Here is a 14,373-nt window from a genome sequence, read left to right on the forward strand (position 1 = left end):
AGAATCGCTTGGCTAGTTGAAAGCATTCCAAAGTTATTACCACATAAAGTGACACATGTCAGATTTGAGAAATGGGCTCTGTCATTTAGTCCAAAAGTGGCTCGACGGGAAGGAGTTATAGGGGTTCTCTAATCTCAACAACCTCTTTTCATTTACCCTATTAGGTCATGGGGGTACCCTGCTTGGGATCTGTCCTTAAGACTAAGAGTAGAAAGCCACTAACATACATCACTCCTGTCTGCATGTAATATTAAATTTCCCCTTAGACAGCTGACAGCAACCTGCCCTGGCAAAATGCGCTGTTTGCCGGAGGTCTCAGCTGATCGCAGTGACTGGTGGCACCACATTAAGTTGCTGCAATAAATGTAACTAAACACTTTACATATTGATATTAATTACCTTAAAGGCTATGTAAACCTTTGAAAGGCAAATATTATTATTTTTTTAATGAATAAGGTGCATCAGTTTGTTTTGTGTGACTTAGTAAATACTTTTAATTAAAAATTACTTTAACTTTTTTAGATACAGCTGCTCTCTATTCTCTAAAATATTTCTAAAATTGGTGAGCAGCGGGGACAACGTCTAATTAGCTTGTTGCCCAGAGTACCATTTTCTATAAAACAGCGGATGTTGGTCTGCCAGAAGCTTAGGGCACCCCCAAAGGTCTTTAGGGGACATAATCATTACATTACATTATACTACGTATATATTTTCCCTGTTATTTGGGCTGACATAGCCTGTCCAGTTTCCTGAGAAAACAGCCATATGACATTGTGACAGCTATCCAGGATTGAATTAAATTTAGCAGCTCGAAGGGAGCATTCACATACACTATGTGGTCTAAAGTATTCGGACACACATATTAATCATTGAATTTTAGTATTTTATTAAGTCCCGTTGCCACAGGTGTATAAAATCAAGCATCTAGCCATGCAGTCTGCCTTTACAAACGTTTGTACATTTGTAATTTCTAAAGAGCTCACTGAATTCCAGCGTGGTATTGTAATAGGATGCCACCGTTGTAACAAGTCAGTTCATGAAATTTCTAATGAATACCTATAAAGATACAGACCAAACGATAAACGCTTATAATAAACGTCCACACATATCAAAAGAGAAATGAAGAATGAATACCCATAACTGTACGTGTGGACAAATCACACATCCAAACAGGAATAAATACAACAAGTACACAATTGTACCTTGTAATAATGACAATACTTTATTCAAATGCACATAAAAACATATTGGCCATCAAGACCTAAAATAAGACACACAATTTAAAATGCATAGATGTGGAGCACATAGAGGCTATTGTGAGTAGAATATACTCAGTAGATAACAACATCAAAATATATAGAGGGTAACTCGGGAAGGCATATACAAATGAAAGGATTCAAATACCACAAGTGTGTTACTTACACCCAAGCCTTCACAAGAAATCAATTAAGCCAGAATAAGTATAGACAGGGGAAGGCACACCACACGCTGGTATACGTGTGAGTGTAAAGATATCAACAAAGAGTAGCCATAATGAAGCCTAATCCCAAAAAACTATACCAACCAGTATATGTCATGTTGAGCCTAGATATGAACACCACACTGCAAGCCCCAATGACTGCGCCCCAGGGCACAAAGCAAGGTCCATAAAGTCATGGTTGGGTGAGTTTGGTGTAGAAGAACTTGTCTGACCCGCACAGAGCCCTGACCTCAACCCCATCCAACATCTTTGGGATGAACTAGGACGTGAATTGGGCAAGGCCATGTTGCCCAACATCAGTGTCTGACCTCACAAATGATCTTCTGGATGAATGGACAAAAATTCCACACACTCCGAAATCTTGTAGGAAGCCTTAATAGAAGAGTGGAAGCTGTTTTAGTTAGAAAGGGGAACCAACTTGTAAGGGGAATATGCCATACATTAATTATAAACATCCCCTTGTGTGCATGCTGTGGTGATGTGGTTTGTGTGCCCCTCATGTGTTTCCCCTGTCTTTTCCCTTTCTGTGTGTCTTGTCTGTGTTTAACATTAGTTGACTGAAAGGGGGGGGGGGGTTATAGGGAGGCAGTCTCTGGAGCCAGTGGCAGTTGGTGAGGTGCCATTTTTGGAGTGAGGAGCTCCTGGTAGCAGAGTGAAAGTGTAAGTCCGGAGCTAAGCAAAGCTAGGCAGAGGGCGGTCATGACGGGTCTGGGCCCGCAAGGGGTCAACTAGGGGGGTATTGTGATTATAGATCGGTGGGTGGGTTTAAGTTAGGAATGTTGCTAGGGGGCTGGGAGTATTGGGGGTGGAGTTAGGGGATATATATAGCTGGTAGGTAGGGAAGCCATTTTATGGCTTGACAAAAATTTGTGAAGAGAAGGTGTGTGCAGCCAGTGTCAGGGTAACTATCCATTTTTGGCAGTGGAGTAGGGGCTAGGGTGGGTGCAGGAGCAGTTAGGGGCCTTAGCAGGGTCTCATTTAGGGTGTCCCCGCAGGGCTCGGCATTCCAGGCCGCCTGAGCGCCTCAGCTCTTCTACATCACCGGCTCCCCGGTACTGACGGTGGAGTGTGACACCCCCCCCCCCTTACCTGCTGTGGAGGTTCTGGAGGCCAGGAGCAGTGGCATGGACGGTCCGAGGCCGGTGGGAGAGATGACGGCAGCTTCCGGTGTGCGGGTGTGGGCAGCAGGGAGGAGCGGTCAGGCCCCTGCCATACGGCAGGCAGTCGGCCTGTGTGAGCGCAGCCAAATGAAGAGGCCGATAGAGCAAAGTGGGCCCGGTCGGTGGGGTCCTGGGTTATTTGCATTATGAGCAGATTTTATTTGGACTTTCGTTTCCTTGGACCTTTTATGTGGCTTTTCGGGTGGGGGAGTTAGTTAGTCCCTCCAGACGAGTACAGGGTGGTATTCAGTTGAGAGATGAAGTTGTCTGTGTGGGAGTTTCTGGGAATTATGCTATACCATTCAAAATCAGATAAAAGGCAAGGGATTTGAAATTTGTTTGAGCGGTATTAGGGATGGGATGTCGTGTCCAGTGGGTTGATTCTTGAATCTTATGGAGGTGTGTCCTCATCGTTTTCCTCTTTCCTGGTGCATTCGTATGGTCCAGCTTTGACCAGATTTAAATTTATTGCTGTTTTGAAGAAATATTTTTTCCGGGGTTAGGCCGTTCACATCTGGAATACAGCTCCCATTCTTTTAGCATTGGAGCTGCTAACAAAACTGCTTGTTTCGGTCTGGGTGTTGCATCAGTTAAGAGGATTGGTCGTTGGGATGCAGGTAGTTTCCGGTCATTTGTTCGGCCGCACTTCTTGGAGTATTACTGGATTAGTTACAAGGGCGTGTATGTCTTGGGCAGTTATTTCATGGTTTTTCTCTTGCTTAATTTTGCTTTATTTTCAAGTTCAGCAAAATGTGTGGTCTGGATTATTGTCCATTCTTAGATTTATTGGGAAAAGATGCAGGTCCTTGTGCGTCCAGATGGTAGGTATAGGTTTTGAACAGGGATGCACTGGATTGGGTGTGCTGATATGGGATCAGGTAAGGCCTTTTTTCCAGGATGCAGTTCGGTCTTGGGGTCCCATCTGGTATTTTAGTTGTGCACGCTGGGGGGGAATGATTTTGGGAGTTATCCTATGCGGAACAACATTGGAAATATTCCTTTTTATGTTTTTTGGACGCCGATTATGATTTATTAATCATTTTGGACCGGAATCATTCAGAGAGTAAAATGGAGGACTGCACTGTCTGCATAGGCACTGAATAGGACCAGGAAAAGAAAATTAACAAAATGTTGGCTAAGTTTGTCTGGTTACAATGGGCGTTTAGTTGTTGTTGGAGACTAAGGGGTCCTATATTGGTAAGGATGGGGTTCACTTGACGGATGTATGCCTTGATGTCCAAATATTCAATTTTAGCTCAAGGAGGGCCTGGAGCGTATTTTTCAGGTGTGGCGGCATATGAAAACTTAAGGAGCCAAGTTTTCATGCTGTGGGGGGGCCTTGTCAATGGTATGTTATGTTTATATATTGCTGTCTTGGACACAATATATTGGTTTTAATTTAAACTTATGATGGCGGTGGATTTGGGCTTCTCTAAGGGGCAGACCCTGGGAAGCGTGGGGTTTTTAGTATACCCGTGATGACGCCACTGTAGCTTATATGGTAACGGCTAGTGGTTTAAGGGTATTGCTTTATTTATATTGGATGTTGTCAAGACCTTAGCCACTTATTGTTAATATGTTAACTATGTTATACTATATTTATACTTGGTTTTTATATATCTTACAGGTTATTTAAAAGAAAAAAGAGAACACTTAATAAAGCTGTGACAAGCACCTTCCAATTTTACTTATCTGTGTCAATGTGTATTTCTGAGATAGGACGGTGTTTGTATGGCCCTTTGTCGACCTTGTACCGTCATGTGGAAATCCATGAGTTCTGGACAAGATATAGAGACAGATTGTAATGACTGCATAGGAGAAGTGTCCTTCCTGTTGGTGTCAAGAGATGCTATACTGTAAAGCCTCAGTCAGATTTTCTGTGGGGCCTACAAATAGGTCATCTGTCTTAAAACCAGTGACAGCTGAGCGAATCTCGGAAGATGGTAGTGGAATGGCATTGCAAGGACCAATTACGCCATATTCTGCCAAGTGCCTCAAAGAACCCCGGAACGGAAAGCCAACGCTGATGTGAACAGGCCCTAACTGATACAGGGCCAGACTATTCAGCGGACAATCTGCCATTTGCCAGAACTGCCAGATGGCCAGTCCGGCCCTGTATCAGTTAGGGCCTGTTCACATCAGCGTTGGCTTTACGTTACGGGGTTCCGTCGGAGGTTTCCATCGCGTGAAACTCGCAATGGAAAGTCAAACTGAAACCACAGCTTCAGTTTCCGTCACCATTTATATCAATGGTGACGGAAACATTGCTAATGGTTTCTGTTCGTCACCATTTCGGAAGGTTTCTGTTTTTCCGACTGAATCAATAGCGCAGTCGACTGGAGAGCGCTATAGCTGTTGTATTTATTTATCTCGTAGTTTAAATACTGCAGATTTTACCAATGGATTTCGTTGTGGTAAGTGCTCGTCCACACGCTCCTGAATTGCTCCATCAACCTGCTGAACTCCCTTCACAATTATCCTACATAAAAGTAGGTGCATGTGTGTTTACAGTGTGTACTTTATATCTGTAATAATGTGTGCATGTAAGGTGCATATTTGTGTGTCTGTGATGTGTACATGTATGTATATATAGTGTATGTGATGTGTACATGTGAATATATAGTGTGTGATGTGTTGATGTGTGTATATATAGTGTGTGGTGATGTATATATAGTGTATGTCATTTGTACATGTGTGTATATATAGTGTATGTGATGTGTACATGTGTGTATATATAGTGTGTGATGTGTTCATGTGTGTATATATAGTAGTGTATAGGATGTGTACATTTGTGTATGTAGTGTATTTGATGTGTGTGTATATATGGTGTATGTGATGTGTACATGTTTGTATATATAGTGTGTGATGTGTACATGTGTGTGTGTATATATATATAGTGTATGTGATGTGTTCATGTGTGTATATATAGTGTACGTGATGTGTACATGTGTGTATATGTACTGTATGGGATGTGTACATGTGTGTATATAGTGTATGTGATGTGTACATGTGTATATATAATGTGTTAATGTGTGTGTATATATAGTGTGTGATGTGTTCATGTGTGTATATATAGTGTGTGATGTGTTCATGTGTGTATATATAGTGTGTGATGTGTTCATGTGTATATATAGTGTGTGATGTGTTCATGTGCATATATAGTGTGTGTATGTATATAGTGTGTTTGATGTGTACGTGTGTGTGTGTGTGTGTGTGTGTGTGTGTATATATATGTATATATATATAAGTGTAGAGCTCTATAGCTATTGTATTTATTTCACTCATAGTTTAAATACTGCAGATTTTACCAATGGATTTAGTTGTGGTAAGGGCTCGTCCACACGCTCCTGAATTGCTGCTTTTTTTCCAGCCGGAAATTTGGCCGTAAAATACGCAGCAGAATACAGTAGCAACATAGTGGATGACATTTAACAAATCTCATCCACATGCTGCGTAAAATTTCCCAGCCGAAATTGACCTGCGGTGCGTAATTCACAGACCGGAGCATGTCAATTCCTGCTATGGAAAGTGTGCAGAATTGCTGCGTTTTTCATAGGACACATCTCCATCTCCTAACATTGAGAAAAACGCAGCAATTTATGCACCATTTTCTGTCGCAAACACCGAAGGAAATGGTGCGTTTTTGCCACAGCGGAAATCCTTTGACTTTCAAACTGAATTGCTGCAGACATTTTCTGCAGCAATTCCGTTGTGTGTGGACAAGCCCTAAATCCGCAGCATAAGGCCCCATGCCCACTTCAGTTTTTTCCTTTAGGGTGCTAGCCGTTTTTCTGACAGCCAGCACCCTGACCCATTCATTTCAATGGGGCCATGCACACTTCAGTTTTTTTGACAGTCCGTTGCTCCGTTCCGATCCAAAGTAGAGCATGTCCTACTTTGGTCCGGGATTCCGTGACCGTGAGGCTCATGCAAGTCAATGGGGCCGTCAAAAAAACTGAAGGCACACGGAAGGCATCCGTGTGCCGTCCGTGTGTGACGGAGCCATTGCCTAGCAACTGCCGGGCGGGCAGTAAAACATAGAAATATTACACTAATCGGCAGCCACTTGTCTCTAACAATCACTGATAGAGAAAAAGAGGCTGCTGATTAAAAATAAAATAAAAATCAGTTCATTCTTACCCGGTCGTTGTCTTGGTGACGAGTCCCTCTTCTTCCTCCAGTCCGACCTTCCAGAATGAGGCGGCAGCCTGTGATTGGCTGTAGAGGCCGCTGCAGCCGGTGATTGGCTGCAGAGGCGGTCACGTGGGATGAAGCGTCATCCCTGGAGGCCGGCCTTCTGACGTCATCCTGACGTGCGTGACCGCCACTACAGCCTGTGATTGGCTGCAGCGGCGACATGGATGAAACGTCATCGCTGGAGGCCGACAGGAGGAAAGTAAGTATGATTTTTTTTTTATTACATTAAAATTTTATTTTACGAGCGCCGAGCATGGTACTGTCAAGGGGGCTGAAAGAGTTACCGCCGATCAGTGCAGCCCATTAACTCTTTCAGCACTCTGGACAGTACCATGCTCGGCGCACGGAAACGGAAACAAGGAGTGCACACGGCCGATAAAACGGACACACGGATCCGTCAAAAACGGCCGTGAAAACCGTGTCGGAAGTGTGCATGAGGCCTAAGAGCTTCTCCACACGTATTGGAATTGCTGCATAAAATGGTGCCTCTCTGCAGCAGGAAGTGACATGTACGAAAAATACGCACCGCAGATCAATTACTTGTTCATAAACTTTACGCAGCGTGTGGATAGGATTTGATAAGTATCACCCACTTTGCTGCTACTGTATTCTGCGTATTTTCCATCCGCAATTCCAGATGGAAAATACGCAGCAATTCCGTTACGTTTGGACAAGCCCTAATGCAGTAGCAGCAGAGTGGGTGAGATTTGAACAAATCTCACCCACACGATGAGCGGAAAAAAGGCTCAGAAATTGACCTGCGGTCCGTTTTTTAATCCGCAGCATGTCAATTGTATTTGCATAAATGCTTCTACTTTGTTTCTGGTTTTCCCCATTTAATTCAACAAAACAAATAGCAGATGTTGTGTTTTTTTTGCGGCGGAAATGCAGCGATTCCGATGCAAAAAAAATCGCAACTCGGGAAAAATGAAAATCTTATACTTACCCAGAATTAAGTTTTTTTGTCTAGGCCGGCCTCCTGGGATGATGTTTCATCATCCCAGGGCTGCAGGATGTAGGAGGGAAGCGTCGCCACGGTAAGTATCCATTTTTTCTGCTGAGTTTTCCACAGCGGCTATTCCTGGCCGAAAAACTGCACCACAATCTGGTGTGGTTTTTCAGCCGGAATTCCCTGCGGTGCACAGGGCGTATACGCTGTATGCTTTTACACAACGTATCCCTTCTGTGTGAACATACTCGTACAGTATATACATAGAGTAGCTGCTATCTTACAACGATACAGCTGCAAACCAGGTCAACATGCTGCATTCCCACGAGTCAGCGCAGTTTTCAAATGATTGTTAATGTCCATGCAGTTTTTTGCAAACCATAACAATCATTTGAAAACCGCACCGACTTTTGATAAAACTGCACGTGCTGCGTGTTGCTCTGGACAATTTTTGTTGTTTTCCGATCTGATTGTTTTTATTAAATGCAATGTAACCCTTTGAAGGGGATTTTTTTATTTTTTTTATAAAATGTCAGTCAGTGTGTTTTGTGCAACCTTATAATTAGTTTTTATTAAAATATCTTTTTACTTTTTGAGATATAGCTGCTCTGTATCCTGTATACAGAGCAGCTGTATCTTACGCTGAATCCTGAACACGTCAGGTGCGTGGGACTGACAGGTTTAGTGTCAGCTTGTCTTGTGTGTCTCTGACACGCAGGATCCACCTATAATAGATCCCATCTAAGTTATATGTGATAGATTACAGGTGGATACAGTCGACTACTCTATTGATTCTGACAAAAAAACTGAATATATATGTACTGAGGTTGACTTTGGTGCTGTATAGATGTACTGAACTTTGATCTGGTGTTGTGTATATGTACTGAGCTTGGTTTTGGTGCCGTATTTATGTACTGAGCTTTTATCTGGTGTTGTATATATGTACTTAGCTTTGTTCTGGTGCTGTATATATGTACTGAACTTGATTCTGGTGTTGTATATATGCACTGAGCTTGGTTCTGGTGTAGAGCAGATGGCATTGTTGCAATTCATTGTATATTTAATCAGAACCTGTCTGGTAGTTTTAATCCCTTGAACTGCAACCATGCAGTAATACATGACCTGACAATAGTTCCAAACATTCCCTTGTATGTTTGTTTCAGATGAAGCAAAATCTTTAAAATCAACTTTTAAAATAGTGCACGCTATATGCTAATTACTCTATAAAGGGTCATAGTTCGGTGCCGCTATCCTGTAGAGTCACACAGTCCTAACTGCAAACCTACCTTTCCATGCTTGGTTGACATCCCCCTGGCTGTTTTACATCACTACCAGTCTCCTCCAACTTTCTTGGATGCACCATTGCCTTGTACTCCATGAACACGCACCGTTTAGCGAGTTGTACTCTGCCCGGCTTCATCACTGCACCGCGCATGCCAGGGGAGTACAAGGCAAAGGAGAAGTCCTATTTGGAACGGGTTTTTACCCTCCTCCTAATTTGTGAGTATGGCCTTTTCTGTAGTTTTAATTATATTCTATGTCCCAATTTTTTGCATATCTTAGATTTTGGAAAGAAAAGTTCTAGGTAGGGACTCGCAAGTGTGCGGATCCGTGGTGTGGATTGCGAGCTTGCGTTCTTTTGGCCAAAACGACAACTAATACCCCATGTTTTTTCATGGTTACTTACACTGTACATATCTTTTTTTCAGGACGCGGCCGTGTCTCATGGTGCTGGGAGAGCATGGTGTACAGATGTCTGGCATTGCATGCAGGGCTGCCAGCTCTCTTACAGTATGGGCGTTCTAAATAGGCTGTTATTCGGCGATATATGCTGTGCCTCATTATCCAAATACTATGCCTCCATGTTTTACACACTACACTCACGTTTTTTGTATCACTCACAGCCCTGATCTCTACACACTACACTTAGTAATGTCCCCTATACCTCACTTGTACACCAAACACAGTACTTCATTATTTTTTATTTTTCCATTACACATTTACTTCCATGCCCAACACACCACTCCCCTCAAGGTTAGTGGGAGTGGCTATCATTATTTAAACACACCTGGGCACTTCCCTTCAGCAGCATTCTCTGACCTGGCCGCGTCCTGTTTGGAACGGGTTTTTACCCTCCTCCTAATTTGTGAGTATGGCCTTTTCTGTGGTTTTAATTATATTATATGTCCCAATTTTTTGCATATAAAGGAGAAGGCTGGTAGTAATGTAGAACAGCCAGGGGATGCCAATTTTCGCCTCAGGCAGCAGAAAAGCTAGAATTGGCAATGGGTGGTGGCGCCACTGAAACCAGTTGCCGCCAACCCCTCATGCACTAATTGTACCTGTCTTACAATGAAGCTGATTGGCGCTGCAACTCAAGAATGATGCTTGGAATGGTTATAATGATATGATCTTTTATTCAATAGGCTACGCGTTTCAATGCCGCACCGGCATCTTCCTCAGGCCATATAAATTTCAATTGAAACAGTACTCCTTAAATACAACATGCTGCCCAAAAAACCGCCAATGTGATCAAGTTCAGAGTGCATCAGTGACGTCATCGATACAAAAGATTTTAATAGACAAAAAACAAAAAATAAATATATAAAAATAGACAAGTGCAAAACCAATAGTAACACAATAAATGACATCATGAGTTAAAAAGATAATAAAAAAGATAATAAACATAACAAATAAGAACATTGTACCATGAAAATGCTATCAAGGAATTTCAGAGAAATAGATGTTTATTATTTATTTATTTTTTGTTTTTTGTCTATTCAAATCTTTTGTATCGATGACGTCACTGATGCACTCTGACCTTGATCACATTGGCGGTTTTTTTGGCAGCATGTTGTATTTAAGGAGTATTGTTTCAATTGAAATTTATATGGCCTGAGGAAGATGCCGGTGCGGCATTGAAACGCGTAGCCTATTGAATAAAAGATCATATCATTATAACCATTCCAAGCATCATTCTTGAGTTGCAGCGCCGTTCATATCCCATTTTTTCCTCTGCAATCATTTCTACACGGAGACCCATTGGTGTGACCGTCTGGGATTTCGGCTGCAGCACTTACTATCCGACGTGACTGATCTTACTACTTGTGGTAAGCCTACACCTGTCATATTTTGACTGCTATTTTGGGCTTACTTACGCTATGTGGCGCCGTGTGTTTTTTCTTGTATTATTCAATGAAGCTGATTGGAAAGGCAGAAAGCGCCTTTCAACAATGCTAGCGGCGCAATGACGTCATCGCACCGCTTCTGTTTTTTAAAGGCGATGATTGACGGAGCAAGTCATTCTGCCCTGCCAATCAGCGCCGTCGTTCAGCCCCAGAAGAGAGCAGGCCTGCATTGACATAGGATGATGTAGGAACGGGATCGAGGTGAGTATGTAAAGTTGTTTTTTTTGTTCTTTTTTTTTCCACTTAAAAGAGTGCCATCATCTACGGGGGGTGCTATATGTGGGGTACTATATACAGGGTAGCTATATGTGGGCCACAATCTACAGGAGAGGCTATATGTGAGGCACTATCTACAGGGGGGGGCATATGTGGGACACCATATACAGGGGGGCTATATGTGGGGCACTATATACAAAAAAAATCCTCTAGAATAACGAGCATGTACATTATGCGGATTAGTTGGAGTTGGAGCTATCAGGAACTATTCCACTTTTCATGTACACCTGTTTTAATAAATCTTCCCATGTCTTGTAAATCCGAAAGGTGGTCCTAGCCCAATACTGGCGGCTGCATATAGCCTGCAGTGGGCCTGTGTGCTTAAAAATGCCATGGCTGATTTTAAGTCCCAGTCCGGCCCTGAACTGATAGATACAAGCTCAATTACATATATCCCCTGCAAGTAAAAAATATACAAGAAAAATTGGTCCGCTCACCACTCATTTGAAGTAAAGACGCCACATTCCATGATTATTCGGTGCACGGGCAAGAGAGCTACGTCGAAAGTAGGTAGAAACCCAAGGAAATAAGTTAGAGGTCCAGCACACGACATGATGTGAAAAAATACCTTTCAGTTCTTAATCATAGTTATGATTAAGAACTATGATTAAGAACTGAAAAGTTCGAAACGCGTAGGCGTTCTCTCCCGGGATTTTTTAAATTTCTTGTTTTATTTTTTTCACATCATATCATGTGCTGGACCTCTAACTTTTTTCCTTACATATATCCCCTGCTGGGTCAAAAAAATAGGATTTACTAATGGCAAGAAGAGCCCCTCTTAAAATGAAAAAAACAAAAACACCCTGATGTTGGTATTCTGTTGAATACTGTTAGGTAAATTAGGACGTACCAAAGACTCAAAAAATAAGTATTGCAATACTTGATACTAAATGTTTGAAACAAGTATGCCTTATCATTCAGTTAGCTTTCAGGCAGTATGGTATTTATCCTCCTAAGTGTCCGCCCTATGGATATTAGGCTATTGGAGACTCACTTACACCTGTATAAGCACTGTCCCTAATAGTAACCAACCAAAGGCTATGCAAGCTCTCTGAAAAGAGCGACCCCTGGTTGATTTCAGTCTGAGTCCTGTATTCTATATATTCCTATAATTTAGCTTCAACATGTTTCGTCAGTAATTTTAGCTGGCTGATCAGGGAGCAAACTGATATAATGGTGGGATGCATTCAAAATTGGCAGTGGTCTTGAGAATTTATGGGGTCAATTTTGTGATATGTTATTCTGTGGCTATTTTCTACTAGCTGGAGGGAAAAAGAACACGCGTACCAGACATGTGTGCATCCAGGTCATCATGTGATCTGTCATGTTATTACTTAATAAAGAAATAATAGCAATAAATTATAATAATAATCATAATAATAATAATAAACTGTGAGCAGCAATTAACAAAATATAATATTAATAATTTCTTAATTTAAAACTAGAAAACGACAGTCAACCTAAGCAAAGAGACAAGCACTCTCAATTGTACAACACCAAAAGTCAATGGATCATATGTCTGTCAACTGGACAAGGTGGTCTGATCCATCTCTTTTCTATGAGACAATTATTAAGAATCAATACATCCCATACAGAATTCCTAACTCTAATATTAGAGGGGTGCACTTGGGGTAGATTTATGTCTTAATTTATCAGATAAAGCCGTGTATAAAATAACATAATGGGTAATAATAACTGCACTTATTTAATTACAAATATTTCCTTAAGGGTATATTTACACAAGGCAGATTTGTTACAGAAATTACTGCAACTGAAAATCAGTTCCATCTGAATGGGGTCGTTTCTGCAGCAGCTGCGTGGATTTCTGCACGCCCCATTACGATGATTGGGACAGTTACAATGGGAATATATAGGGTTGGTCTGTTTTAGAAAATACATTTTTAATTAACCCTTTAGGTAATTCTGAGTTTATATTGTGAGATCCCCCGTTCAGAACTCTTATCAATTAGTTATAGTGGAGAACAGCTGCAAAAAGCTGAAAATGTGCTCAATATGTGATTATAGAGTATTATTGCTAGTAGGGAAGCTATATAGTATATTGTACACAGTGGGGCACATTTCCTAAAACTGGTGTTTTATATGCCAGTCTTAGAGTTTGTCCACACTGCAGAAAATTTCTGCAGCATTTTCGCTAAAACGAGCAGACATTCCGCTGCGGAGAAAACGCTCAATTTCCTGCATTTTTGGCCCCATGCACACGACCTTAAAAATCGTTCATAATTGCGGACCGCAGTTACGGTACAGTCTGCAATTACAGACCCATTTACTTCTATTGTCCACGGACACCTTTCTGTTTATTTACGGGAAGGTGTCTGGGCCGTAGAAGTGTATAGCAAAAGATAGGACATGTCTTTGTATGGGAGCATGGGCCAAAAATGTGGGCAGCAGTGGGGCATGCATGGGGCCTTTTACTGCAGAAAATAGTGCGGATTTTGCTGCGTTTCTTTCAAGTCTTTGAGATGGTGATATTTCCTCTGAAAAACGCAGGAATTCAGTTCACTTTTCGCAGCAGGAATTGACATGCTGCGGAATGAAAAATACGCAGCGCAGGTGAATTTGCAGGACTGAATTTTTACGCAGCGTGTGGATGACATTTGCTCATTCATACCCACTTTGCTGCTACTGTATTCTGCTGCGTAGTTTGCGTCCGCAATTCCAAACGGAAAATGTGCAGCAATTCCGTTACATGTGGACAAGCCCTTAGTCTGAAGTTCGCAGGAGTAAGATGCGACTAATTTATTAAGAGGCACACACTTCTTAATTCATTTGTTTATGCGCCAAAAAGTGAAATCTATGCCAGCTTGTAGTTTAACATTTTTGCTGCCCATTTCTGGTGTCAATTATAGTAAATGAGTCGGGCCACGGGTAGCCACACACTTACTACTGTAACCTATCCAGGTCTTTAAAAGTGATGAGAATGTGGAAAAAAGGTAAAAACGTGCAAATTATTGCGCAATTATGGCCTGCGCCACAATTTTAAACTTTTCAATGTCACTAAAGTGGCGTAGATCTTTTAGTAAATTTCAAATAAATAAATTTCAGTAAATCTATATAAGTATAGGTTATAGAAATTCAGTCTAGAATAAAGGACGCAAAAGATAT

At 41.7% G+C, this 14,373-nt stretch overlaps 1 protein-coding gene across 1 annotated transcript in view; it reads right to left on the reverse strand.

Annotated features, from left to right (window-relative positions):
- Window positions 1-14,373, reverse strand: part of HCN1 (hyperpolarization activated cyclic nucleotide gated potassium channel 1) — a 443,459-nt gene that overhangs the window by 356,235 nt on the left and 72,851 nt on the right. The window lies entirely within an intron of this gene.

The sequence above is a fragment of the Rhinoderma darwinii genome, chromosome 1, assembly GCF_050947455.1.
Source record: "Rhinoderma darwinii isolate aRhiDar2 chromosome 1, aRhiDar2.hap1, whole genome shotgun sequence".
Taxonomy (NCBI): domain Eukaryota; kingdom Metazoa; phylum Chordata; class Amphibia; order Anura; family Rhinodermatidae; genus Rhinoderma; species Rhinoderma darwinii.